Source organism: Elephas maximus, chromosome X, assembly GCF_024166365.1.
Source record: "Elephas maximus indicus isolate mEleMax1 chromosome X, mEleMax1 primary haplotype, whole genome shotgun sequence".
Lineage (NCBI taxonomy): Eukaryota > Metazoa > Chordata > Mammalia > Proboscidea > Elephantidae > Elephas > Elephas maximus.
Genome location: NC_064846.1, coordinates 16,720,493 through 16,747,502, shown reverse-complemented (window position 1 = coordinate 16,747,502; position 27,010 = coordinate 16,720,493). Strand labels below are relative to the sequence as shown.

Here is a 27,010-nt window from a genome sequence, read left to right as displayed (position 1 = left end):
CTTTCTCCCGGCTGGTGGGTTCGAATGCCAACCTCTGGTTAGCAGCCAAGCACTTAACCACTATGTCACCTTTAACAAAATAAGCTACCTATCAACTAGGTATGTCATTCAGAAACCAGTATTTACCGACTGAAACTCTGCAAAAGTAGCTGGGAGACATACAGCGGAAGGAGGCTACTGATTAATTCTCCTCCAGGTACATGGACATTCCAAGAAACCCAAAAGCCCCAAGAGAGACACTAAACCTCGGCACTGCATGTTTGCCTTTGACCTACCTAGAGCAACTTGCATGATCTTCAGCGAAGATATCTGCTGAAAATTAGCAGCTGGATTTGGTTTTCTCCCCTAAGATGAGTTACTGATCTTAGGATAAGGCAGTCATTCTCGACAAAGCCATGTCTCTACCAGTAAAACACATCTCCAATCTTCGTGTAACGAAATGTGTTATTGCACAGCTCTCACGAAGACTAAAAATGGAACCAGCACCAGCAAGCAAGTGAGCGAGCGAACTTGGAGAGATTAGCAGAGACAAACATAATAAAGAACGAGGCATCAGTCCTCCAGAGATGAGTGCTGGGGCACGCTGCACACACCTGTGGAGCAGTATTTACCAGACTCAGCTGCCAACAAAGTCCTCTCTTGGAAGAGAGATGGAAAATGAAAGGGCTGGTCAACCTTGTGAAATGTGCCAATTAGAAGGTATAGCTCTAGTGGACTGGGAATTTTTTTTTTTTTGGTCACAATCACATCCCAACTTACACATCCATGTGACTTCTTACCCCTTTTTAAATGCCCCTTGCTAATTCTACCTCTCACACACGAATGTACAGGAAAATGAAAATCCTCACAACTAGATTAATAAACATCATGACAAATGGAGAAAAAATTGAAGTCGTCAAGGATTTCATTTTACTTGAATCAAGAATGCCCACGGAAGCAGCAGTCAAGAAATCACATGACAAATTACACTGGCCAAACCTGCTGCTAAAAAAAACAAACCAAACGAAACCTGTTGTCGTCAAGTCCATTCTAACTCAGAGCAGTCCAAATCCACAAGCCACTCCATGGAAACCTATGGGGCAGTTTTACTCTGTCCTAGAGGGTCACTGCGAGTCAGAATCAACTCGAGAGCAATGGGTTTTGGGTTTAGTTAATCTTTATGGAAGCCGACTGCCACGTCTTTCTCCCACAGAGCAGCTGGTGGGTTTAAACCGCTGACCTTTCGGTTAGCAGCCAAATGCTTGACCACTGTGCCACCAGAGATCTTTCATACAGGCCCCATCTAGTGCTTGTTTATTTTTAGTTAGATTCATATTCCAAGAGAGCCTTCCTTTTACAACCAAATGATTCTGCAGCTTATGGATATGGCAGACGTTAACTATGTACCTTTCTTAGTGGTACTGCATACAGCTCTAGAGTGGAAAAAAACACTTTACAAGTGGTATGTATGCAACGCAAAACCTTTTCTAAAAACTTGCATGAACAGAAACAACATGTAAAATGGACTTCAAAAGACCTGGAGCCAACAGAGCGGGATGAAGACAGAAGAACTGAGGTTCAGTGCACTCTGGAGTTACCTTGTATGAGAAACCACATATGATGGATAACAAGAATAACACTGAACAGAGACACTATGAGTCCTGTTGAATAAGGGCCTGATAAGAAGCAAGCTGACCCAATCAAGCCACCAAACCCCTGCTAAAGGTCAACTATGTGTGAGTCACGGTAGGGAGTCCAGAATCAATTACAAATCATGCTGTCTTCAAGTCGCTTTAAGCCTACCTGAAAATAAAAGTTATCACCCTGAGTGGCTAACAAAAAGGTTGAAGATTTGAGGCCACTCAGGAGAACCTCAGAAGAAAGGCCTGGTGATCTACTTCCAAAAAATCTGCAATTGAAAATCTATGGAACAAGTGTACCAGGTGGCCCCACGGCTATATCTCTTGCTTCAACAATGTTCAGATGCAACAGATCCAGGGATTCCCCACCTCCAGCCTCCAACTACCCTCCAACTTCTTCTCCAAACACAACTTCCGGGACCATCTTCTCCACCATCTGCTGTCTCTGGAACCAGCTAACATCATTTTTTTGTGGTTAGCTCCTAATGATCAACCAACCATGAGTCCAAAGATGCATCAGAATCATTCCACAGAGGTGGAGGCCACCATCAACCACCTGGTAAGCATGCATCTGTGCGTCTCCTACACCTACCTCTCTCTGAGCTTCTATTTTGGTTACGACGATGTGGCCTTGGAAGGGGTGGATCACTTTTTCCTCAATTTGGTGAAGGAGAAGTTTGAGGGTGTTGAGCATCTCTTCAAGATGCAAAAGCAGCCAGGCAGCCACGACCACTTCCAGGAGTTGTAGAAACCATCCCAAAATGATTGAGGAAGAACCTTGGATGCTACATAAGTTCCCATGGCCCTGGAGAAGAACCTAAACTAGGCCTTTTTGTATCCACATGCTGTGGGTTCTACCTGCAACCACCCCCATATCTCTGTGACTTTCTGGAGAGTCATTTCCTAGATGAGAAGGTGAAACTCCTCAAGCAGTTGAACAACCACCTGACCAACCTCCACAAGCTCACCCTCAAGCAGGACAACTAGGAGCTTCCAGATCCCAGCGATTCTGAGGAGCCCTTTTTTATTACCCTAACATCAGGCTTCTGCCTGACCTTCTCCCTCCAGCCACAAGGCAGGTTTTTAACCACCCTGGAGCCCTCTCCCAAGCCACGGACGAAGTGGAAACAATAAAGCTTCTATGGTGGGAAGCTCTACTCTGACACACACATCAGGTAGCAATGAGTTGAGGTTCAGTCAATGGCAACTTGTTGGTTGATTGGCTGGTCCCTTGAAATCATAACTGATAAGAAATGGCAGCATGCCTTGAAGGCCAAATAAATTTTCTCAGTCTGGGATAATCCACCAAAAGTCACGAGTCTTAACGCAGGCTTGACCACCACTCTGCTATGTGAGTCTGGGTGAGACACTGCCCCTACCGGTCCGAGCCTCAGGATCCTCATCTACACAATGAATGACCAGATGACCTGGAAGACTATGGATCTGGAAATCCTAAAGTGGTTCTGTGGGTTGGCAGGGATGAAGGGAGGAAAAAGGGCTCTCCTAGCCAGCAGAGAACTGCCTTGGAAAGAGTAAACTGCAAATTACCCCCAGATTTATGCAGTCCCCAAACACTCCTGCTGGCTGGTTGGCCCTCTGAGCTATTTTCTGAGGACACTCTTGTTTCCAGCTTCCTTGTAAGCAGTTGTCTCCCTTGCCTTTAATCAAGGAAGCTATTGTTTCCAAAAGCCAGATGGTGGTGTGCTCAGGTTTCAGGAACAGCCTGTAGATGGGATGGGAATGACATAACAAAACAGAGATTTTTGTTTCTAAGGAAGTCCCAGGTCCTTCTGGAGCCCAAAAGCCCACATTCAGGGAGTAAGGAGAGATGCTGTATGGACAGGAGGCAGCCCAAGCAGTTGTTCACATTCTTGCCTTACTCCAGCATCTTCCAAGATCAACGAGTGAACAGGAGCTTACTTCTGACCACTAACATGCCTGGAAAACTGACCGTGGGATAGTGTGGAGCCAGGCAGAGGCTACTCACAGAACAGGTGCTCAAATAGCTGAGGTTTTGAGATGAGGTCATAAAGAAGAGATAGCTTGGGTTGTAGAAGAAGGGATTCCACCAGACCTGGCTTTGAATCTTAGCTCTGTCATTTACTAGCTGAGTGGCTTTTGCTGATTTGCTTAATCTCTCTATGCACCTTGATTTCCTCATCATAAAACTAGAAATGATAATAGTACCTGCCTACCTCTTTGAGTTGATATGAAGAAGGATTGGGATTACATATGTAACAGACTTGGCACAATACCCAGGATATTAAAAAAAAAAAATTGCTGTCGAGTCGATTCCAGCCCATAGCAACCCTAAAGGACAGAGTAAAACTACCCCATATGGTTTCCAAGGAGCAGCTGGTGGATTCGAACTGCCGACTTCTTGGTTAACAGCCAAGCTTTTAACCACTGCACCGCGAGGGCTCCGTTCAGAATATCCAAAAAAAAAAAACATTTTTGTCGAGTCGATTCCAACTCATAGCAACCCTACAGGACAGAGTAGAACTGTCTCATAGGGATTCCAAGGAGTGGCTAATAGATTCAAACTGTCGACCTTTTGGTTAGCAGCTGTAGCTCTTAACCACTGCACTACCAGGGCTCCGCTCGGAATATAAAACCAAGTGCATTGCCATTGAGTCAATTCCAACTCATGGCAACTGGAATATAGTAGATAATAAATGATAAAAAAAAAAAACTATGAGTATACCCAGAGCTCTGGTGGCACAGTGGTTAAGAGCTCGGATGCTAACCAAAAGGTCAGCAATCCAAATCTACCAGCCGCTTCTTGGAAACCCTATAGGTCAGCTCTACTCTGTCTTTTAGGGTCTCTATGAGTCTGAATTGACTCAGTGGCAAAGGGTTTGGTTTGGGTTATGAGTATACCTAGCCATCTCTTTCTACATTATAGTTCCCCTTAAGGGTGTTCCTTGTCCATGTCTTATCAATATATCTGATCTCAGTGAAGGACCTAGCAAATCCACTCACTAACCAGGGATCTCCCTGAATACAGGGAAAACTACAAATAATATAGTATCCATGGTTGATATGGCCTTCTCTGCTTCCCCAGAAAAATTAGCATATTAAAAAATAGAAGCATTAAAACAAATGAATGAGAAACATATGATGGACTTGCTGACTATAGCCAGTTGGTGAAGAAGGAGTTTACAGAGGTAAGGACATCTTCACATTACTCCAGATTGCACGATGAGGCCTACAATTCGCCTTTTCAATTTTACTCTTTGCCGAGGCATGAATGCCCATTTCAGTCCATTCAGGTTAATGCAGTTCAATTAAATTTAACAGATTCTGAGTCCTCCACAAGGTGCTTAGAATGCAGGCATGAGTAAGATAGGATCTTGCCTTCAGAAGGTTCAAAACCTCCACAAGTTTGCAGGCATGTAATCAATTCCTTAAGTATAAAACAAAATACGATACAGGCAGTCCCAGAGTTATGAACATCTGACTTATGTACAACCTATAGTTATGAACCAACCTTGTAAAGACTATTACATTAAAAATTTGAGGTACATACAACGGTTCACACTAAAAAACATCTGCTACTTTGTAACACGCATCAAAACATTATTATTGTATTATTATGTTAAAGATGTTTCAGTGTATCTGGAAGTGTTTCTTTAAGGTTTTTATGCACAGGAACATACACTATGTATACCATATACTAAGACAAACATTTGACTAACTGACGTTAGATGTCAACCGTACCTAACTGCTCTGACTTACATACAAATTTGATTTAAAGACAGACTTAGGAACGGAACTCGCTTGTAATCTGGGGACTGCCTGTACTTGGCATGGAGAAATTTGGGTAGGAATACAGAGGCAGTAGGTATCTGCTCTGTTTGTGGGAAGTAGGGGAAAGTTTCATGAACAGGTACAAATTGAGATGAGTCTTGAAAAACAAGTGTGTCAAAGGATGGAGATGTAACAAAAGGTGGTCAGATGATGAAAACAGCATAAACAAAGGTACTGGAGTTATGGAAGCTACCAATGTACCAAAAGTACATTAATCTAGTGTGGCTGGAATACATAGAAATTATTAGGAAAATAGCTCTTACAAAAATGGAAAGTTAGGCTGAGGCTAGATTATAAACAGCCTTTCAAAGCCCTCCTATGATTTATAAGTGTAGAATATGATTAGTTCCATGTCTTAAAAACATTGTTTTGGCAATTGTGTATACTTTGCAGTAAAAGGGAGTAGTACTGGAAGCAGAGGTGCAAGTAAACAACATTAAAATTAAAAGGGGCTGTAACTGTTGATATAGTAAAGAATAAAAATGATAAAAATATTATGAACTATATGCTCTTGAGTTTAGAAATTTCAAGAAAATATCCAAATTATCAGAAAAATACAGACTTGTAAAATTGACTCAAGAATGCTCTTATACCCATTTAAAATTTTTTAAAACTTCCCACTAAGCAAACACATGACTTAAAGGGGGTTTACAGGCAAGTCCTATTAAATACTACAAGCTACAGATAATTCCAATCTTATTCAAACACTTCCAGAGGAAATAAAGGATATTTCCCAACTCATTTTATGAGGCTAGTCTCACACTGACACCAAAAGCAGACATGGATAATGCAAGAAAGGAAAAATATATGCTACTCTAACTCATGAACATAAATTCAAAAATGCAAAATGAAATATTAGCAAATGAAATCTACTACTACATTTTAAAAGGAAATAAATTATAACAAGGTTGGGGTAATTCCAAGAATTTGAGTTTGTTTTAACATTAGAAATTCTATTAGTGTAAAGCACTGCATTAACAGATTAATGGAAAAGCAAAACAAAACTATGATCACCTCAAAGGATACAGCAAATGTGTTTGATAAAAGCAAACATCCATTCACAATATTATCTAATTAGGAATAGGTGGAAATTTCCCCAACCTGAAAAAAACTATCCATACAAAGCCATTTGAGAACATGGTAATTCAATGGTAAAACTTGTAAGTATTCCATTTAAAATCAGGAACAAGAGAAGAATGTCCACTGTCACCACTTAGATTCAACATTGCACAATAGGTTCTATTCAATGCAGTAAGATAAGACAATAGACGGCATAATGATCGAAAAGGAAGAAATAAAACTGTCATTAATTTCAGATTATATGACTAACTACATAGAATAGCTAAAAAATCATAAAATTATCAGAATTTTATTTAAAAATTAAGCAAGGTGGCTAGATATACAATAAACATACAAAAGTGAGCTATATTTCTATACACGAAACAACTGTATTTCCATACACCAAAGAGTTATAAAATGGCATTTACAAAAATAGATAAAATTTACAACAGCAACAAATATATATAATGTGCCAGTTCCAAGGCATTTAGGTAGAAAATTATAATGCTTTATTAAAATATGTTTAAATAAATGGAGATATAGTCAATTTTCATAGATTGGAAGATGTAATACTATAAAGATGTCAATTCTCTCTACAATGATGTATATAATCAAGGCAACTGCAATGCAAATCCTAACTGGGTTTTCCATGAAATTTGAAAAGCAGATTTTAAAATTAATATGGAAGAGCAAAGGGCCAACAATAAACAAGAAAATCCTGAAGAGCATAAACCAATCAGAGGTATTTGCTCTACCTGATATCAATATTTATTATAAAGCCAAAGTATTTAGACAGGGTGGAACTGGCACAGGGAAAGGCAAATAGGTCAGTGGAACAGAAATAGGCCCTTGCACGTGTGTAAATACCTGATTCCTTACAGAGCTGGAAGTGAAGATAAGTGGGGAAGAAAAGGTGTTGCGACAAATGATAATCAATATGAAATGAAATTAAAATGCTCCTTACATCATATCATTGAGAAAAACACAATTTCAGGTTGAATAATGACAAAAATAGGAGAAATAAAACCATAAATCTTTTAGAACATATGGGAAAATATATATTTTTTTAATCTCAGAAAAAGGAATTTCACATTAGAGGAAACAGGATAAGCCACTAAGCATATAAAAAAGATACTCAACCACATGAGTAACCAGATAAATAAAATCAAAGCCACAATGAAGTACTATAACATACGCACCAGACCGTCATCAATAAAAATCTGACAATAGTAAGTGTCGATAAGGATGTAAAGTAATAAGACTTCCTGCACACTGCTGTTGGGAATGTAAACTGGTACACTTTGGAAAACAAATTGGCATTACCTGGTAAAGTTGCATAACATACCCTGTGACTCAGCAACTTCTTCCCTAGTTATATATTAGAAAGAAATTCTTGTACATGAGACTAAATGGGCAGCTCCTGTCTGGAGGCGAGATGAGATGGCAAAAAAGGGACAGGAGCTGGTTGAAGGGACACGGGAAATCTGGGGTGGAAAGCAGGAGTGTGCTGTCACATTATAGGGAAAGCAAGTAGGGGCACACAACAATGTGTGTATAAATTTTTGTATGAGAAACTAACTTCAACTGTAAACTTTCACTTAAAGCACAATTAAAAAAAAAGAAAAATTCTTGCATACATGCATCAAGAGGCAAGTAGAAGAGTATTTATAGCAGCATTTTTATCGTATCATAAAAAATCAAATCAAAACAACAAATCAGTAAGGAACTGCAATTTTCATCGACAATAGAATGGATTACTTTTACTGTATCCACGGTATTTATACGGTTGCTATGGGTTGGGATCAACTCGATGGAAGTGGGTTTGCTTTTATATAAAGAAACACCTAAAAACAGTGAAGCTACATGCATGAACATGGAATGAATTGCAAGCAGAAGAAAAAAATAAGTCACAGAAGAATACGTCCTAAAAAATCATTTATATAATTTTAAAATAAAAAAACTAAATAAAATATTCTTTAGGAATACATACCTATGTAATACAACTAATTCCAGCAGGTGGTTAGCTTTCTGGTGGAGGGAGGGGATGCGAAATGAGCAAGTACACAGGGGGCTTCCAAGGTTATAGGTAATCCTCTAATTCCCAAGCTGCATAGTGGGAAGCCCTGGTGCGGCAATGGTTAAGCGCTCGGCTGCTAACCAAAAGGTTGGCAGTTCAATCCACCCAGTGGTTTTGTGGGAGAACTACCTGGCCATCTGCTCCCATAAAGATGACAGCCTAGAAAACTCTTATAGGGCAGTTCTACTCTTTCACATGGAATCATTATGAGTGGGAGTCAACTCAAGGGCAACTAACAACAATAGTAAAAACAAACAAACAAAAAAAAAACTCATTGCCATCAAGTCAATTCCAACATATTTTTTTTTTTTTTATATACGACAGAGTAGAACTTCCCCATAGGGTGCTGGTGGATTTGAACTGCCAATCTTTTGGTTAGCAGCCAAACTGTTAACCACTATGCCACCAGAATTTCCAACAATAATAGTGGATAGGAGGCAGAAAGATCAGTGCTGTGTTCTCTAAAGAAGCAATGGTTTGAAATAGGGCAGTCACAGTGAGGATGGGTTGACTGAGGGCTGTAGGAAAACGGCCCTCCCACCATCCCAGAGCTCAGAGGGGGATGACAAGATTAACAGGAGTCATCACAGAGCCATCCCACACCTCACTATCAACAACCACAAGGGCTCCCCTAGGATAGCAACTTTTGCCCCGACAAAAAAACCAAACCCATGGCCATCGAGTTGATTCCGACTCACAGTTACCCTATAGGACAGAGTAGAACTGCCCCATAGGGTTTCCAAGGAGCGCCTGGTGGATTCAAACTGCTGATCTTTATGGTTAGCAGACATAGCACTTAACCACTATGCCACTAGGGCTTCCAACCTTTGCCCCAGCCCTTTCTTTTTATTTCACTTTAGGTGAAAGTTTACAGCGCCAAGTTAGTTTCTCATTCAGAAATTTATACACAAATTGCTTTGTGACATTGGTTGCAATCCCACAATGTGACAGCACTCTCCCCCTTTCCACCCTGGACTCCCTGTGTCCATTCGTCCAGTTTTCCTGTCCCTTCCTGCCATCTCTTCTTGCTTTTGGGCAGGTGTTGGCCACGTGGTCTCATGTATTTGATTGAACTAAGAATCACGATCCTCACATGTGTTGCTGTTTGTTTTATAGGCCTGTCTAATCTTTGTCTAAAAGGTAGGCTTCGAGAGGGGCTTCAGTTCACACAATATAGGTGACATCAGCACAATGTGCCACGGCAAAGTTATAGAAGTTTCCTAGACACATCCAAACACCTTGAGGAATCAAGTTACTGGGGCTGAGGCCTGGGAACCATAGTCTCGGAGGACATCTAGGTCAATTGGCATAACAGAGTTCATAAAGAAAATGTTCTACATCCCACTTTGGTGAGTGGTGCCTTGGGTCTTAAAAGTTTGTGAGCAACCATGGGAGATACATCTACTGGTCCCATCCCGTCTGGAGCAAAGGAGAATGAAGAAAACCAAAGATACAAGAAAACTATTAGCCCAAAGGACTGAAGGACCACATGAACCAGAGACTCCACCAGCCTAGGCCCAAGAGAACTAGGCGGTGCCTGGCTACCACCACCGACTGCTCTGACAAGGACCACAATAGAGGGTCCCAGACAGAGCAAGAGAAAAATGTAAAACAAAATTCAAAGCCCTAGTCCCTTTCTTGACAGCTCCAACACTACCCTTCCTGGTAGGGGGCTGTGGGAGCTGCCCTGGCTCCTACACTCTTCTACTATAACTGGCAGTCTCATCTCTACCTTGTTTCCTGTGGCCACAGTGCATCTTGGCCCTGGATCAAGCAAACACGCATTCACTGGGTCTGACTGACCCAGTCTCACTTCTTAGAATAAAAGTTGAAAATAATAATCTCATAATCCATTAAGAACACATCCGACTCACTTAACTAATTGCTATGCAAAGCCATGGTAACCTGTCAAGCTGCTGTCCACTGCTGGTTCTCTCAGGGGCTTTTGACCTCAGGAAATATTGGTGTTGGAGAACTTTTGTTCTCAAGAAGAATAATGATTTTATATCCTAAGCCCCAAGACGGCCAGAGAAAGCCCATACAAAGGTAGAATCAAGGGTGGTCCTTTTGGCTCAGTTAGTGACTGGACTCCTGAAGGCATGATGCTAGAACTTTCTGTCCTGGGGCCTTTCTGTTCCATGCCCTCTCCCCTACTCAGTTCTCTGGTTCTCACCTATGAACTGAAAGGGAAGAGAACCAGACCAGGACTCCAAAGAACCGCAAGACTTTTCCACAAAGTCCCTCGGTGGGCACCTGAGGTTGGGGAAGGGAATGGCAAGCTCCAGATTTCCCATCACCACCCCCATTGCCAGCAGAGCAGCTCCAATCTGGCCTGTTAGAAAGAATAAAAAATCAGCTGCTGTCAAGTCAACTCCCCCCAAATGGCAACCCCATGTGTGTCAGAGTAGAACTTCGCTCCGTAAGGTTTTCAATGGCTGAATTTTCAGAAAGTAGATCACCAGGCCTTTCTTCCGAGGTGCCTCTGGGTAGACTTGAACCTCTAACCTTTCCCATTAGCAGCGAATGCATTGACCATTTGCAATATTGGGCTTTGCATAAGATTTCAAGGAGGATTTAAAAAAAAAAAACACTGGTTAGGGCAAAAGGGGCTAGAAAAGTGTGAAAAGAGCTACAGTAGGAAATGTTTGGTCATAAAAATGACTAACCCAGAACCTACTATTCCTAAATAAATAAGTCCACAAAGCTCAGAACCATAACCCTTCCTGGCAGCAGGAAATAAGAGGCAGATGTGAAAGTGAGGAGGGTCCACCCCTAACGCCAGAAAAATGCAATGGCCATGCAGGTCATCCTGCCCCTTACTGAGGAAAACATACGTAAACACATACGCACACGTATATTCACTCACACAAATGCAGCAACCACCAGGGAGGCAAGCAGACATCTTTGGTACCAGTATTGCCATTCCGGGGAGATAACTCATCAGATCACGGCATAACAAAGACTAGGTATGAGCAAGAATTTCCAGAGCTCCATCTTTGAACACTGTGTATGAGGCCACTTACTAAGAATACATAAGCAGAAGATTAAGAGGTTGAGGAAAAGCTACCAAATAGGGGGCTCAGTAAGGACAAGCCAGCAGTCACAAGTGGGAGGAAGGGAAAGATGGAGGGAGGAAGGGAAAGATGGAGGGAGAAAGAGAGAAGGAGGAAGAAAAGGGCAAGAGGAGGGGAAGGAGCCAGAAAGGGAGGGAAGTAAGGAGGATCATAGGCAGATAAGAACATGGGCTGGAGGCTGTAAGTAGCACTGACAATAAACAACACTAGGATGTTGATCAGAAGACCAGGCCCCAAAAGGTGATCAGCTCAGGGAAAGGCAGACTACCACCTAGAAACTTAGCAGTTGAAGGACCAAGCCAAAGGGTCTTAGGTAGAGCTGTAACACAATAAAGAAGGGAAGCTTTTTTCCCTTTTGAAAAATATGAATACTCGCAAAACAAAAAAGCTCAGAGCTCAGGCCTTCAAAGAAGACATCAGGGTGATTTTAGGGCCTCAGTTCAGGGATGTGGTGTCTAGTAGGGAAAGAAGGATCCGTTACTTTGTATCTGAGCCATCTTCCCTGGCCCGAGTGTACGGAAGGGATGCATCCATCCTCTCCTTTTTTCCCACAATACCATGAGCCAAGAAATGCCGTTGGTATGGGTGAGAATCTCGGGAAGACAAAGAAAACGTCAAGCAAGAGGAGCAATCTTTGGTAAGGTTGTGAAGCTCTGAGTTTATCCAGTTCCCAGACATGACTCATACCTGGTGTCAAACTGAACAAGCACATCAAGATTGAGGAAACTTTGCTGGTAAACTGGATTCAATGACCCAACTTGACATCTGTGAGGAGCCACCATCAGTACCCAGAGGCTGGATTCTCCTCAAAGCCACTTCTGACAAGAAGCCACTAGTCGACTATGTCCGCAAAGATTATTAATATTGTGGTTTGGTTAGAAATCAATAAATGTATTTTTCAATCATAGTTAAAGCCAAAAGCTATTGAAAAGTCCACGGCAAATACCTAAAAACCTGGACGATTTATTTATCACTATTTCCAACTGCAGTATTTGTTTGAACACATTCTGCTATTCGTGGTTTTTAATGAGACATGGAATATTTTTAAGTGAGAAACAGGTTTACAATTTTTAAAAGGAAAATGCAAAGTATTACCACATTATATACAAATAACATGCATCTTCTGTGTTTGTTGCCTACCGCACCCGCCCCCCAGGGATTTTCCTAAGTGCCCTATGGTAATTTTTTTTTCTTACAGCAACATACAAAAAACATTGGCATAGAGGTGCTTAGGAAAACACCTCACAGATATTTGGTTGGCATGTGTTGTTTGCATAAAAATATGGTAGGTATTACTTACCTTTCAAGCGAACTAAAAACTATTACACTTGAGGAATTTAAAAAAAAAATTGGAATTCGAGGAAGTATAAAATCTTTAGAATAAATACAAAATACTTTTTTAATGAAAAAGAAATATATTAAGTCCTATTGTGGACTGAATTGAGTCTCCCAAAAAGTTATATTGAAGTCCTGACCACTGTACCTGTAAATATGATCCTGTTTGGAAATGGGTTTTTTTTTTTGTTACAATAATGAAGCCATATCAGCATAGGTGGGTCCTAAACCTAAGCCCTTCTGAGAGGTGTCTTATAAAAAGAGCAGAATAAACAAGAGACACATACACACAGAGGCAAGACAAACCACATGTGAGGACCCATCTATATAAGCAAAGGAACACCAAGGATCGTCAGCGGGCATCAGAAACCAGGAGAGAACCCCACAGAAGGAATCAAAAGGACCAATTACCTGTTATGAGCTTTTAGCCTCCAGAACTGTGAGAAAATAAATTTCTGTTCTTTAGAGCCACTCATTTGTGGTGTTTTTTTTTTTTTTTTTTTTGGTGGTGGTGGTTGTTCAGCAGCACTGAGTAACAAAAGGCAAGGCCCCAGTCGATTCCCTTTAAAACTATAGTAAATAAAATTCAACGCAGATTTTAAAATCCATTGACTATTTAAGCAGACTACTAGGTGTTCCTCCTCCAACAACCCTGTTACACTGTATGCTACAAAATGGTTTCAGAAGGTGAGGACAAAACAGTGCTCCAGAAGTACATCTTAAATAGATAGAAAATGATACAGATTCTTCAGAATTTCAAGTTGGGGTATACAACTGGATTGGTCTTAGGAAAGGGAAAGGCTTTTGAGAGAAATGCAAGGCAAAACTCAAAGCAATGGTAGGCTTGCTTCGAACCCAGCCCAGACTTCCAGTGTGAAAGGCCCAGGCATCTAACATGAGCTGCTTTCCCTCTTTGCTGTCTCTTGAGGGACTTTCTGGGAGAATGCAGCCCAGGCATTCCATAGGACTATGATTTATCACACTGGGCTATTCTGTTTGATTCGGTAGTTCAGGCTTGCATTGTCTGCTTCCCTATCTCACAAAACCAAATCAAGGAAAGGGGAGAACCTACACAGGACACGACCTTTGCTTAGGGCTAACGCCCTAATGAGAAGGGCTGGGTTGTCATAGTTATGATCATGCTGTAACTATGTCTGTGAATGATTCCCACTTTGCTGCATAGATGGTTGCTTTCAATGAAATTTCATTCATTGAGATGGTGTTGATATAATCACCAAAACAGATTTATTCAAAGTAGAACTGGAAGCAATTCTTTTTTTTTTTTTTTAATTTTTATGCCCCTAGGAAACCCTGGTGGTGCAATGGTTAAGTCCTATGGCTGCTAACCCAAAGGTTGGCAGCTCAAATCCATCAGATGCTCCTTGGAAAACCTATGGGGCAGTTCTACTCTGTCCTATAAGGTCGCTATGAGTTGGAATTGGCTCAACGGATTTGGTGTTTTTTCTGGTTTAGGTTTCTTGAAAATATTACACCATACCAGAAAGATTCAAATGGTGCCATGTGGCATTTTGAAATTCATCCCAACTGTAAGCTAAGTGACCTGTAAGTTGGACAGAGCACCAAAATCCAAGAGCTTGAGCATTTATATCCTTGGCGGCAGGGTCTCCTTCAATGATCTCCTGATCCAGGACCAAGTCCTTAGGAACATAATTGCCTCTTCTTTCTCTCTCCTCCTCCTGCAGCTTGATGGAGACACCTCTCATGGGGCCTCTCTGAATCCGCTTCGTCCAGATGTGTAACATAGCCTGCTAGCTTGTTGCAGAGCTTCTTGCTGGGAATAACGGCAATCTCCTCCCAGACGCACTTGTTCATGTGGAAGTTGTTGCCCAGATGTGTGTAGTATTTCTCAATGATGGCCCAGGCCTCCTTCTTTGCGCTTTCCGTGCAAACTCAACCCATGTTGGCAGGTCCCTAGTAAAAGAGAACTTCGAGCAATTCTGGTAGACATCATCCAATTGTATCATGTCCTTCCCCGCCCCTTTGAAAAACATAACCATAGTACAAAGCCACATAGGAGCGCTGGTAGTGCACAGGTTAAAAGGCTTGGCTGTTTACTAAAAGGAGGGTGGTTTGAATCCACCAGCTGCTCTGCATTAGAAAGATGTGGCAGTCTGCTTTGGTAAAGATTTACAGCCTTGGAAACCCTATGGGGCAGTTCTGTTCTGTTCTGTTCTACAGGATCGCCATGAGTAGGAATCGACTCCATAACAGTGGGAATACAAAGCACATGTCCCTTTCCATATTATGTAGTCATTTGTTTCTTTTTATCGGCTGTCTCAGTGGTGGTAGAGTCTACGCCCAGACTGTTAGAGCATTTGGGTCAGTGGGGAGGGGAGTGGGGGGGTGAGAGAATGGCCCCACGGAGTGATTTGAACCTCTCTCCCTCTCTGTCTACTCCCTTTGCCTTCTCCTGTCTGTCTGGCTGAGCCTACCCTCCTTCTAGGTCTAACATCAGTCCTCCCTTAGTCTGTGAAGCTGCCACAACATTCCTCCTCTCAAAATTTCTATGAGATTTGTAATCCTCACTGCAATACAGTATCCTCTAGTTCCTCTAGTTGTTTATGTATGTGCACCTTCTCTTCCCTACAGTATTATAACATGATAATTATCAACATCAAACAGCTCACTGAGGTGCAAAAATGCACTAATGCCATGGTACGGCTGGGGAAAATGAAAATGTGCTTAGAGACAGAAGATCTAATTTTAAAGCCCTCACTTCATCTCTTACTTGGAGTGTGACCCTGGCAAAGACAGACAACTTGCCCGGGCCTTAATTTCTTCATCTGCAAAATGGGAGTGATGATGATGACGGGTGATGAGGAAGAGGAAGGGAAGGAAGAGAAAAAAGAAGTCATTGTCAGCATTGGAACATGGAAATCATGAATTTCGGAGTAAGAGAGAACTGAGCTCTACCAGTCACCAACTGAGTCACCCAATACGATTTATTTAGACTCCCCCTGAGTCTGGTTCCTCATCTATGACATTAAAAGACTAGTACCTACCCAGATGACTTGTTGTGCTAGGTAAGGTGGGAAAGAACTTAGTACAGTGCCTGGCACATAAAACGCCTGAAACAAATGATATCTATTCTTATACTCATAATCGTGATTGTGAGTCATACTTGATCCCTGCCCTCAAGGAGTTCCCAGTCTAGCAAAAGAGAATGAGACATCTAGAGAAGCAGTTCCCTCCCAATGGTCTGAGGGCCAAATGGGCAGTGCAGACAGAGAGAATCTTGAGAGGTGAAGGAGAAGGGAGAGCTCACTGAAGGCTGCAGCCATCTGGAAGGCTTTGTGGACAAGCAGGGTTTTGAAGGACCTGATTTAGTCCATCAGAGAACAGAAAGTCACTTCAAATAGAAAGAACACAGTCAAGGCAAGACAGCGGGAACACAGATTGACGTAACGTAAAAGAGTTTGGGTTGAGGATCAAGGGAGATAAGGTGGGGGAAGAACAGGGCCTCAGCGGAGGAAAGTTCCCTCACCATTCCTTCCCCAGGCCAACTCTCCACTCCAACAAGAGGCAAATGGATAAACAAACTATGGTAAATCCATACAATGGAATTTTACCCAATCATAAAAAGGAATGAAGTACTGGTACATGTGACAACTTAGATGAACCTTGAAAACTTTGTGCTAAGTGAAAGAAGCCAGTCACAAACGAAAGTCCAGAATACGGAAATATGTAGAGACAGAAAGTAGATTAGTGGGGGTTGGGGAGGGGCCAAGAGTGATAGCTAAAGGGAATGAGGTTTCTTTTTGAGGTAATAAAGATATTCTAACATAATATGTGGCCATGGTCATGTGGTAATTGAGCTGTGCACTTTAAGTGGATAGATTATATGGTATGTAAATTATATCTCAATAAAACTGTTTAAAAAAGAGGCCAGTGAGGAGCTACTGTAGTAGGCCGGATATTAAGCAGTGCAGGACTGAGACAAAGATCCCAGTACAGCTAGCAGAAACTCAGGAGAGGAAGAATTGAGAAAATGTGCTCAGACTCAGATTTGGAGGAAGATGGAACTTCTGTGTGCTTTGCAAGGTAGGCTCCCTGTACACTCTAGAACCTGGAACAGTTGACAGAAGTATGGTAGACTGGTAAAGAGCACAGGCTTTATCAACACTCACCCTGGGCTCTAATTTAGAGCTGCCTCACCACTTACTAGCTGTTGGACCTTGATGAAGTCATCCAATCTGTTTGAGCCTCAATTTCCTCATCTGCAAAATGGGGGAAATGATAATATCTGCCTTGCAGGGTTGTAGTGAGAATCCACTGATGAAAACATATTAATGTTTGGGAAAAGTACCTGACACATAGAAGGTCCTCAGTAAATATTAGCCACATAATCATCCTTATCACTATTAAGAAGCACTTTTGACCAAAACAGAAGAAATATGAGAAGGAAATCTTTAAGTTCAGAGGAGCAATCTGTAGGACCTGGTGTTTGGTGAGGCCTGGGCTGGGACTTCTTGTCGTCACCATTAAGATACATATTAGCTGATAAGAGTTCATTGCCCAAAATACCTCTTTGTCTGGATTTCCAAGAAGAAAGAGTGAAACTTAATAGCCAATCAGTAAGGAATATCCTTAGAGAAATGTGGCCTTTGGCACACCCAAGGGTAACCGTGGACATTGGCAGCACTGGACCTCTCTGCCCTAACAAGTGCTTGGCCATTTCCTACCTGCCTGACGAAAGGAGCACACGTACCTCAAAGCAGTCACAAGCACACCATCGCCAACTCCTTCTTGAAGACAAGGAGTGTTTAAGTCAGAAGTCAGCAAAGAATCTGGCAAAACAGCTGATTTCCTAAATAAAGTTTTCTTAGAATACAGCCATGCCATTCATTTCTGTATTGTCTATTGGCTTTCTTTGTGCTATAATAACAGATTTGAGTAATTATGACAGAGACTATATGGCCTGCAAAGCCTAAAATATTTACTACCTGCCTCCATACAGAAAAAAATTGCCAACTTCTGGTATGTTTTATTAAGCCATCTATTGTGTTATCACCGTCTGTCAGTTTCAAGGTGTCAAGGATTTCATTTTACTTGGATACACAACCAATGCCCATGGAAGCAGCAGTCAAGAAATCAAATGATGTATCGCATTGGGCAAACCTGCTGCAAAAGACCTCTTTAACGTGTTAGAAAGCAAAGATGTCACCTTGAAGACTAAGGTGCACCTGACCCAAGCCATGGTATTTTCAACGTCTCATTTGCATGTGAAAGCTGGACAATGAATAAGGAAGACCGAAGAAGAATTGATGCCTTTGAATTATGGTGCTGGTGAAGAATATTGAATATACCATGGACTGCCAGAAGAATGAACAAATCTGTCTTAGAAGAAGTACAACCAGAATGCTCCTTAGAAGTGAGGATGGCGAAACTTCGTCTCACATACTTTGGATGTGTTATCAGGAGGGACCAGTCCCTGGGGAAGGACATCGTGCTTGGTAAAGTACAGGGTCAGCTAAAAAGAGGAAGACCCTCAATGAGATGGACTGACACAGTGACTGCAACAATGGGCTCAAACAAAGCAACGATTGTGAGGAGGGTGCGGGACTGGGCAGTTTTTGTTCTATTTTACATAGGGTCACTATGAGTCAGAACCAACTCAATGGCACCTAACAACAACAACTGTGTCCTCTATAATTTTCTAATTCGTTCAACTGCTTTACATTTCTAACTTGTTATTCTTCCCTACTATATTTTACCAAGACCATCATTAATATCAACATTGTACTTACAAAGGACATAGAGTTTTCCTCATCTGGCCAACTCTCACCAGGTAAAACAGGCCTTGGGTATGCAAGGTGTTGGGGTTCAGGACTACTGAACACTCAAGAAAACTAAGTCTGAATTGGAACCCTCCTCCATTGCTGGTGGGAATGCAAAATGGTACAACTGTTGTGGAAAACAGTTTGGCAGTTCCTCAAAACACTAGATGTAGAGTGTCATATGACCCAGCAATTCCATTCCTGGGTATATACTCTTGGGATCTAATAGAAGTGACAGGAACAGACATATACACACCTATGTTCACTGGAACACTATTCACAATAGGAAAATGATGGAAACAACCTAAGTACCCATTGATGGATGAATGGATAAGCACAAGGTGACACAATGTGAAGAATTTAACCAATGTCACTGATCACTACATCTAGAAACTGTGGAATGGAAGCAGGTTTTGCTGTGTATATTTTCACCAAAAATAAAATTAAATATATTTAAAAAATTACAATGGAATACTATTCAGTAATTTAAAAAAAAATGAGTTCCCAAAACATCTTACGACATGGATGAACCTAGAGGACGTTATGCTGAGTGAAATAAGTCAATCACAAAAAAACACTATGTTCTCACTTTTATGAAATGACATGAATAGGTAAATATACAGAAACTAATGTTCATTAGGGGTTACAGGGTCGGGAGGAGAGGGAGAAGTACTCTCTAGGTAGAAGTCATTTGTTAGTTACAGAAATGGGAAAGATGACTCCGAATATGGGCGGAGTTTGCACAGCATGACCGATATAACTGATGTCAATGACCTGTACATAGGGAAAAGGGATGAACGGGCAAGTGCTAGGTTGTGTATGGTGCTGCAACAATAACAACTATGAGTAAGAATCGACTCAACAGCAATGGGTTTGGTTTGGTTATAGATGCTGATACTAATTAGACATAACCAATCACACCTCATGGGATTAATTCTCTTGGTTTGGGGGATTAGGACAGTGGTCTCATGAGACAATAGAGTCAATTGGCATATTATAGTTCTTAAAATTTATGTTCCACCTCCCAATGTGGTGAGTAGTACCTGGGGTCTTAAAAGCTCATGAGGAGCCATCTAAGATATAACTACTGGTCTTTATACTTCTAGAACAAAAGAGAAAGAAGGCGACCCAAGAATCAGAGAAGGAACTGGACTACAGGACTAATCATCTATATGAGCCACTGCTTCCTCTGCCTTGAGACCAGAACTAGATGGTGCCTGGCTACCACTACTGAACGCTCTGATCAGTAATACAATAGAGGAGTTCTGATAAAAAGGGAGACACATGTGGAATGGAATTTCAAATTCTTAAACAATCCAGACTTACTGGGCCTACTGAAGCTGGAGGATTCCTGAGACTACAGTCCTAAATTGCGGTTTAAACCTTCAAGTGAAACGATCCCCTGAAGTCTCCTTTAAACTAAGGAACAGATCAGCCTAAACAGTAAAGATTGTCACCCTTGACTTTTGCATCTCCTTGAAAAAAAATTACCTATATAAGACCAATATAAGACCAAAGGGTCAATAGTGATTTTAAAGCATAGATGAGGAGGTTGGGGGGCAGGGAGATTAAGTAAATGGAAGTGAAACCACCAGAAATAACAAGAACGTTGACACAATGTGAAGAATGTAACCAATGTCACTGATCATTACGTCTAGAAACTGCGGAATGGGGGCAGGTTTTGCTGTGTATATTTTCACCAAAAATAAAATTAAATATATAAAAAAAATTAAGTCTGTTAATTATTCATTCCTCAACCTGCAATTGTAGTGATCTGACATCTATACTGTCTGGGGGCAGTTCTACTCTGTTCTATAGGGTCGCTATGAGTTGGAATCGACTCGACGGCAACGGGTTTGGTTTTGGTTTGGCGTCTCTACATCATGAAGTGCTGTGTATGGTAGAGACAGGGTGGAGGCACTGGGCCAGGAGCCTAGAAACCTGCGTTCAAATCCCTACCTTCCCACTTAACTTGCTGAGTGACTCAAGGAAAATGATCCCCTGAACCTGAGGCCCTCTACAATCCCTTCTAGCCCCCTGATTCGGGCTCCAAACGTTATAGAATATAAACTACCGAAGTCCACCTTCATGGTTATGAGCTCCTATCCTAGAGCCAGGCAGACCTGGATATAAACTATGATTTTCACACTTGCTAGCTCCCCTGACCCCAGACAGGTGACTTACCATCTAAGAGACACAGTTTCTTCATCTGTAAAATACTGAGCAGCCAATAAAATGGAGCATATAAAGCAGTTAGCACAGAGCAGGGCATAGAGTAAGCAATGAATAAACAGGAGCAATTATAATCATTATTACTATCACTGTCATTTATTTAGAATATGATACATTACAATACAATACATTATAATACTTTGGAATATATTATAAGCTGGCCAGACTAAGGAAATATGATATACAAGAAAATAAGTCTATAGAACATGTAGATTATTTACCAAATAGTTTGCCATTACAAGCTGGCCAGTCTAAAGAAATATGATCTACGAGAAAATTAACCTATAGAACATGTAGGTTATTTACCAAATAATTTGTCACAGCTTTGCTGTAAATGGCCAGCTTCCCTCAAGTTGTATAAATCTGTAATTTTCATTCAATTCATGAAGATCACTTGGTTGTGGAAAAGTAATAATAATAAGGTATGCTTGGTACATATCCTCTAGGGGCGCTGGCTTGACCTCTGTCGGCAACTGCAGCATTGCAGAAGTAACGTGAGCGGGACTGCGGGGGAATGCTAATCCCGTACATTTGCAAACTGGAGCTAAAGCAAACCTGTGCTTCTAATGCACAATCTGTGACTGTGTGGCCCTACTCAAACAAATCCCTCCAGCGTAGGGGGCAGCGTCTTCCAGCTGACAGAACACATTCCACACACGGATACCGGTAAGCCTCCCAGTATTACCACAGAAGCCGTCAAGATTCAGTGCCCTCATTTCTCAGAGGGCACCTTGCTGACTTACCACACAGGTGGTGTCCAAAGCCCAGTGCTACTTCTCACTAGGCCTTTCGCTCAGCTTTATTCTACTGCAGTGCCATAAACTTGTAAAGGAAAAGTTAGGCTTCGCTTGTGAGAGTCCAGGATGTTGTAATTTCCTGCTGACTGGGTGGTCTTACGAGCCCTGCACTTATTCACTTTCAGGGCCGGAGAGAGAAGCAGCTTTCACAGATGGAATGGGAACAAGGGATAATCAGCTTGAGCCATGGAGATGTTTATCCTCATTGTTTTTGGTAGCTGATTTAAATACCTTAATGAATCATTTTATTGGGCTCAGGCTCAGAAAACATATGAGCAAAGAGGGCAACTTCAAAAACTAAGATCTAGTCAGGATCACAAACGTACCAATGCGACATGTGAATGTCACTACACAGAGTCAGAACAGGGCTTTGACGTTTTTTACAAAGTGGTTTTATACTCCTCACTGTCACAAGTCAAGAAGCCTGAATTTGCTGATGCAATGATGGCAATGAAGGGCAGGGAAGAGACCGAGAAGACTCTAAGAAGCAGCAAGGGGGAAGGGAGCAAGAGTACCTGAGCAGACGAGGAAATCAAGCCTCAGGATAGTTCCAGAAGGCTCTAGGAGCTTGTTGTTTAACCTTGTGCACAGGCCATGCAATTTTTCCATTGTTATTCCACTTTTAATATTTATCAGACCCTAGGGATATAAAAGTGATTAAGACACAGTCCTACCCTGAAGGAGTCCACGGTCAGGTGGGGAGGAGGGGTGTGGACAAGTAAATTGACAAGTACAATGAAGTGTGATACACACTAGCATAAAGGGTATGTGGTTCTTATAATAATGCTTATAGAGCAATTTTAACATGTATAAGTATGATTGTGGGGAAAGAAGCGTATTGTAACTTGCTTCTTTAAGACGTCTTTCTCTGAAACAAAAGCAAGTGGTTATTTGTCAGGAAGACACTCTGCACAAGGCAACAAAATAAACTAGTCCCTGCAGATGCCAAGTAATCAGAAAGCCTTAGGTCATCAACAAATATGCTGATCCTGAAATATTTATCCTTCACAGCTGAAAAGAGAAGGGTCAGGTTATGAAAGCTGGCCTCTCAGGCCATCTGCCAGAGATGAATGTGAATCTCCAGTGACTCTTGGGAAGGAGAGTTGAAAATAAATATTTACAGAATTAAAGAGGGAGGGAAGGTGGGATGGAGGGAAGGAGAAAGGGAAGATGGAAGGAAGGGCAGGAAGAGAAGAGAGGAAAGCAAAGACAGGAAGGAGACAACAGGGATGACTTTGTGTCTTTGATGTCACCCCTTTTCTTCTGAGGATTTTAATACGTGTGAATCATGAGGATTCATTCATGAATTCAGCCACCAATAATACAAACTAGAAACTGCTATAAGGGCACCTAATGCAAGAAGAAGGTGAAAGAGGAAGAAGAGGGCGAGGCCATGATGAGAAGGAGGAGGAGAAGCAGCAGATATCATTAAATGAATGTCTAGTGTTATCATGCAGTTGATGAAACACACTGCAGTTAAGTGGCTCTGACACTTGCTAGCTATGTGGCCAGCCCAGGCCTCAGTTTTCTCATTTGTAACATGAAATCACAAACCCTGCCCTACTCTAGAGGACTGTGAAGTTCAAATGAGGAGATGACAGAAATAAAAATGCCACGTAAATTCTAAAGTATACAATGGAACAATGTTTGGCTTTGCCATAAAATTATGTACCTTCTCAAGTCCCTTATGACTTCAAGATCTCAGTAATGTACCGCTTTTTTGGTGTTGCTTTCACATCAGATAAGGCCCAAAAGACCATGGAAGAAAATACATTCTGAAGATCAAAAGCCACAAATGTCGATTGTCCTGATCCCTGGAAGCTCTAAGCTATGGACAGCCTGAGAAATGTTCTTGTCGGGCCCCTCATGCCCCATAACGAGTTCTCTGACTGCACCGCCAACACAGGAGAGTACTGCTGTCTTTTGCCAACACGGAGAGAGGGGGACAGAAGAAAGACATGCAGTGGATTCAGCTTCTGTTCTTATAAAAGCCATCAAAGCTCATGATCAAAAAAAAAATCAGAACACACATATAAGAAAATAAAATCAACTGAAAAACATACTGCCTAGAAATAACGATGGTCAATACCCTTTAGGGCATATTTTCGGAGGGCCTGGGTGGAGCAAATGGTTAACACACTCAGCTGCTACCCAAAAGTTTAGAGGTTCAAGTCCACCAGAGGCACTGTGGAAGAAAGGCCTGGCGGTCTACTTCTGAATAATCGGCCACTGAAGACCCTGTGGAGCACAGTTCTACTCGGACGCACATGAGGTCGCCACGAGTCAGGGTCGACTGGACAGCAGCTGGTTTGCTGTACATATACATATATATATATATCATGTTTGGAGGGTTATCATTCTATGAATGTGTACAAGGCATCTAAGCCCTTTCATTCACAAAAGGAAAAGGCCAAGGCCCAGAAAGGCAAAGATGGTTTACCCTCATCACACAACTATTTTTAATTAATTCAGCAAACATTTACTGAGCATTTGGGCAAAACACCATGCTAGGAGTGGTGAGGGAAAACAAAGAGTGACATGTGTCTCCTAGTTAAAGATGCTCATCATCTGTGTAAGTTCATCTCTCTGTGCCTCAGTTTCCTCATTGAAAAAGTAGGGGTAATGAGGACTAATGGACCACATCTACCACGGCCTCTACCTGACTGAGTCCAGCACAACTAGATGGTGTCCGGCTACCACCACTGACTGCTCTGACAGGGATCACAGTAGAGGGTTCTGGACAGAGCTGCAGAAAAACGTAGAACAAAATTCTAACTCACAAAAAAAGACCAGACTTACTGGCCCGACAGAGACTGGAGAAACCTGAAAGTATGGCCCCTAGACACCCTTTCAGCTCAGTAATGAAGTCACTTCCAAGGTTCACCCTTCAGCCAAAGATTGGACATGCCCATAAAACAAAACAAGTCTAAAGGGGCACAGCAGCCATGGGGCAAGGACTACAAGGCAGGAGGGGATAGGAAAGCTGGTAATAGGGAACCCAAGGTAGAGAAGGGAAAGTGTTGACATGTCATGGGATTGGTAACGAATATCATAAAACAATATGAGTGCTAACTGTTTAACGAGAAACTAGTTTGTTCTGTAAACTTTCACTTAAAGTACAATAATGAAAAAAAAAGTGCGGGTAATGATAGTACCTACACCTCATAAGGCATGGATTAAATAAATTAGGATTAAATGAGTTACTACATATAATACACAAAGGGCTCAGAACACTACCTATAACATAATAAGTAACACAGTAAATAAGGTGGTGGTGTTAGTTGTGGGAAAGTCAGCTCTGACTCATGGTAACCTTATATGTCACAAAACGTAATGTTGCCTGATGCCATGCATCTTCATGGTCATTGGTCTGTTTGAGTCCATTGCTGCGGCGATTGCGTCAGCCCACCTCACTGAGGGTTTACCTCATTTTCACTGATCTTCTACTTTAAAAAAACATGATGTCTTATGTGATATATGCAATATATTCATATATTTTTATTTTGAATATACACGTTTGGAATTAGAGATTTGGAATATATAGCAATACTTTTATAATCTTTATTTTTATAAATTTAACATATTTGGCAGACTACAGTGAGGCAAAGGCCACCTTCCTGGGTCTTCAGCTGTTTTGTTATTCCGCAGCAATATTCCAGAGTCCAGTTACTACCTTTCTGGGTGATGAGAGCCAATGGCAAGATGGCAGTGGTGGTGGCCTCCTGACCCCTGGATGGCAGCATTTGTTGTGTGTCCTGAAGCCCAGGATTACAGTGGTGCCCACCTGATTCTGTAGCTCCCTGGATCTGAACGCAGTGGCAGCTCCCTTTGGTGGGCCAATTCCATGGTGGTGTTCTGGGTGTTATTTCTGGAGCCCCAGCGTGGAGTCTATACACCTCCACTCATTCCAACAATTTTGCAAGTACCTAATGAGCGGCACTAAAATACCTGTCTACTTAAAATAGCCAGAGTAGCATTTGCTTCTACAGATGGGTAAGGTTTCAAAGGGCAGAGGGAGAGAAGAGAGAGAAAATGCACTCTGGTTCATGGGAAGAGCCTGAGCAAAGTGGCAGTGGCACGAATGTGTAGGATGCATTCAGGTGGCTGGGAAGAGAAGAGCCTCCTGTCAGGGTGGACAATCACAGCAAGTCTGGCACAGGCTTGATATGGGGACTGACGCACCAAAATGAACCCCATGATCATGTCATCAGACATCGGAGAGGCCTGGAAATAATGGTACACTACCCCAGTGAGGCCAGGCTGGGCGATTCTCAATACCATTACAACACTCCAGGGTTTTCTTTCAGTACTAGGGAAGGACAATTTGGAGGTATATAGTTATGAAGTCATCCTCCAAAGATGAAAGATGTTTTGAGCAGGAAGGATAAGGATAGCACTGAGGCTGCCTGACACTGAATGACTTTATCGCTTCTAAACAGAAAATTTTGATTAAACTATATGAATATTAACTCTGTTTTATAGGATTCCAGTATTTCTGCCAAGACACTTCTACTGCAGCGCCGTAGAAAATTTCCCCAATGAAACTGTTTCAGTTTATGAATGCTATCTATTTCTAGAAAAAACACACGCTGCTACTTGTCACAAATGGGGGAAGTTTACATAAGAGAAACAAAACAGAATACCCAGAATGAACAGGACATTTATAATAAAATGCTTCAGTACTGCCAAAACCGAGCACAACAGATCTTCCTGCTTTTTCCCGTTCTCAATTCTTTTTCAATCTCCAGTTTTTACCTGACCCATTAAATTCACTCATTAAAGTGGTGAATTACCACCCACCCAAGCTGCTTCTCCACAGACAAATAATACATGTGGGTAGTGATGTGGAAGAAATATTGCAAAGTTTAGCCCCTGACTATTTAATAGTAGAAATGATTATAAATTCTAAGACCAATAAAACCTTGGGGCCATATTTCTAGGATACCAAAGAGAAAATTGGTTGCTATCTACCGAGCTTTAGGAAGACAGAAGAAGAACAGGCTTTAGAGGCTGAGAGACATGAGATTGAGACCTGGCTGCAACACTAACAAGATGCGAGATTGTGTGCAAGTGTCTTAATCTCTTTGAGCCTTGATTTCCTCATCTGTAAAATAGGGATTACGGTCTACTTACATCACAGGGCTCTTGTAGGACTAAAGAATATTTGTAATGTTCTTAGCCCATTGTGGAGCATCTAACAAGCTTCCAA

At 41.7% G+C, this 27,010-nt stretch overlaps 1 protein-coding gene and 1 pseudogene across 4 annotated transcripts in view; both read right to left on the bottom strand.

The window, feature by feature from the left end:
• The window catches only part of FGF13 (fibroblast growth factor 13), a 516,442-nt gene that overhangs the window by 396,033 nt on the left and 93,399 nt on the right, over positions 1-27,010 (bottom strand). The gene's annotated exons all lie outside the window — the stretch shown is intronic.
• LOC126069279 (40S ribosomal protein S17-like) lies at positions 6,945-14,894 on the bottom strand (annotated as a pseudogene).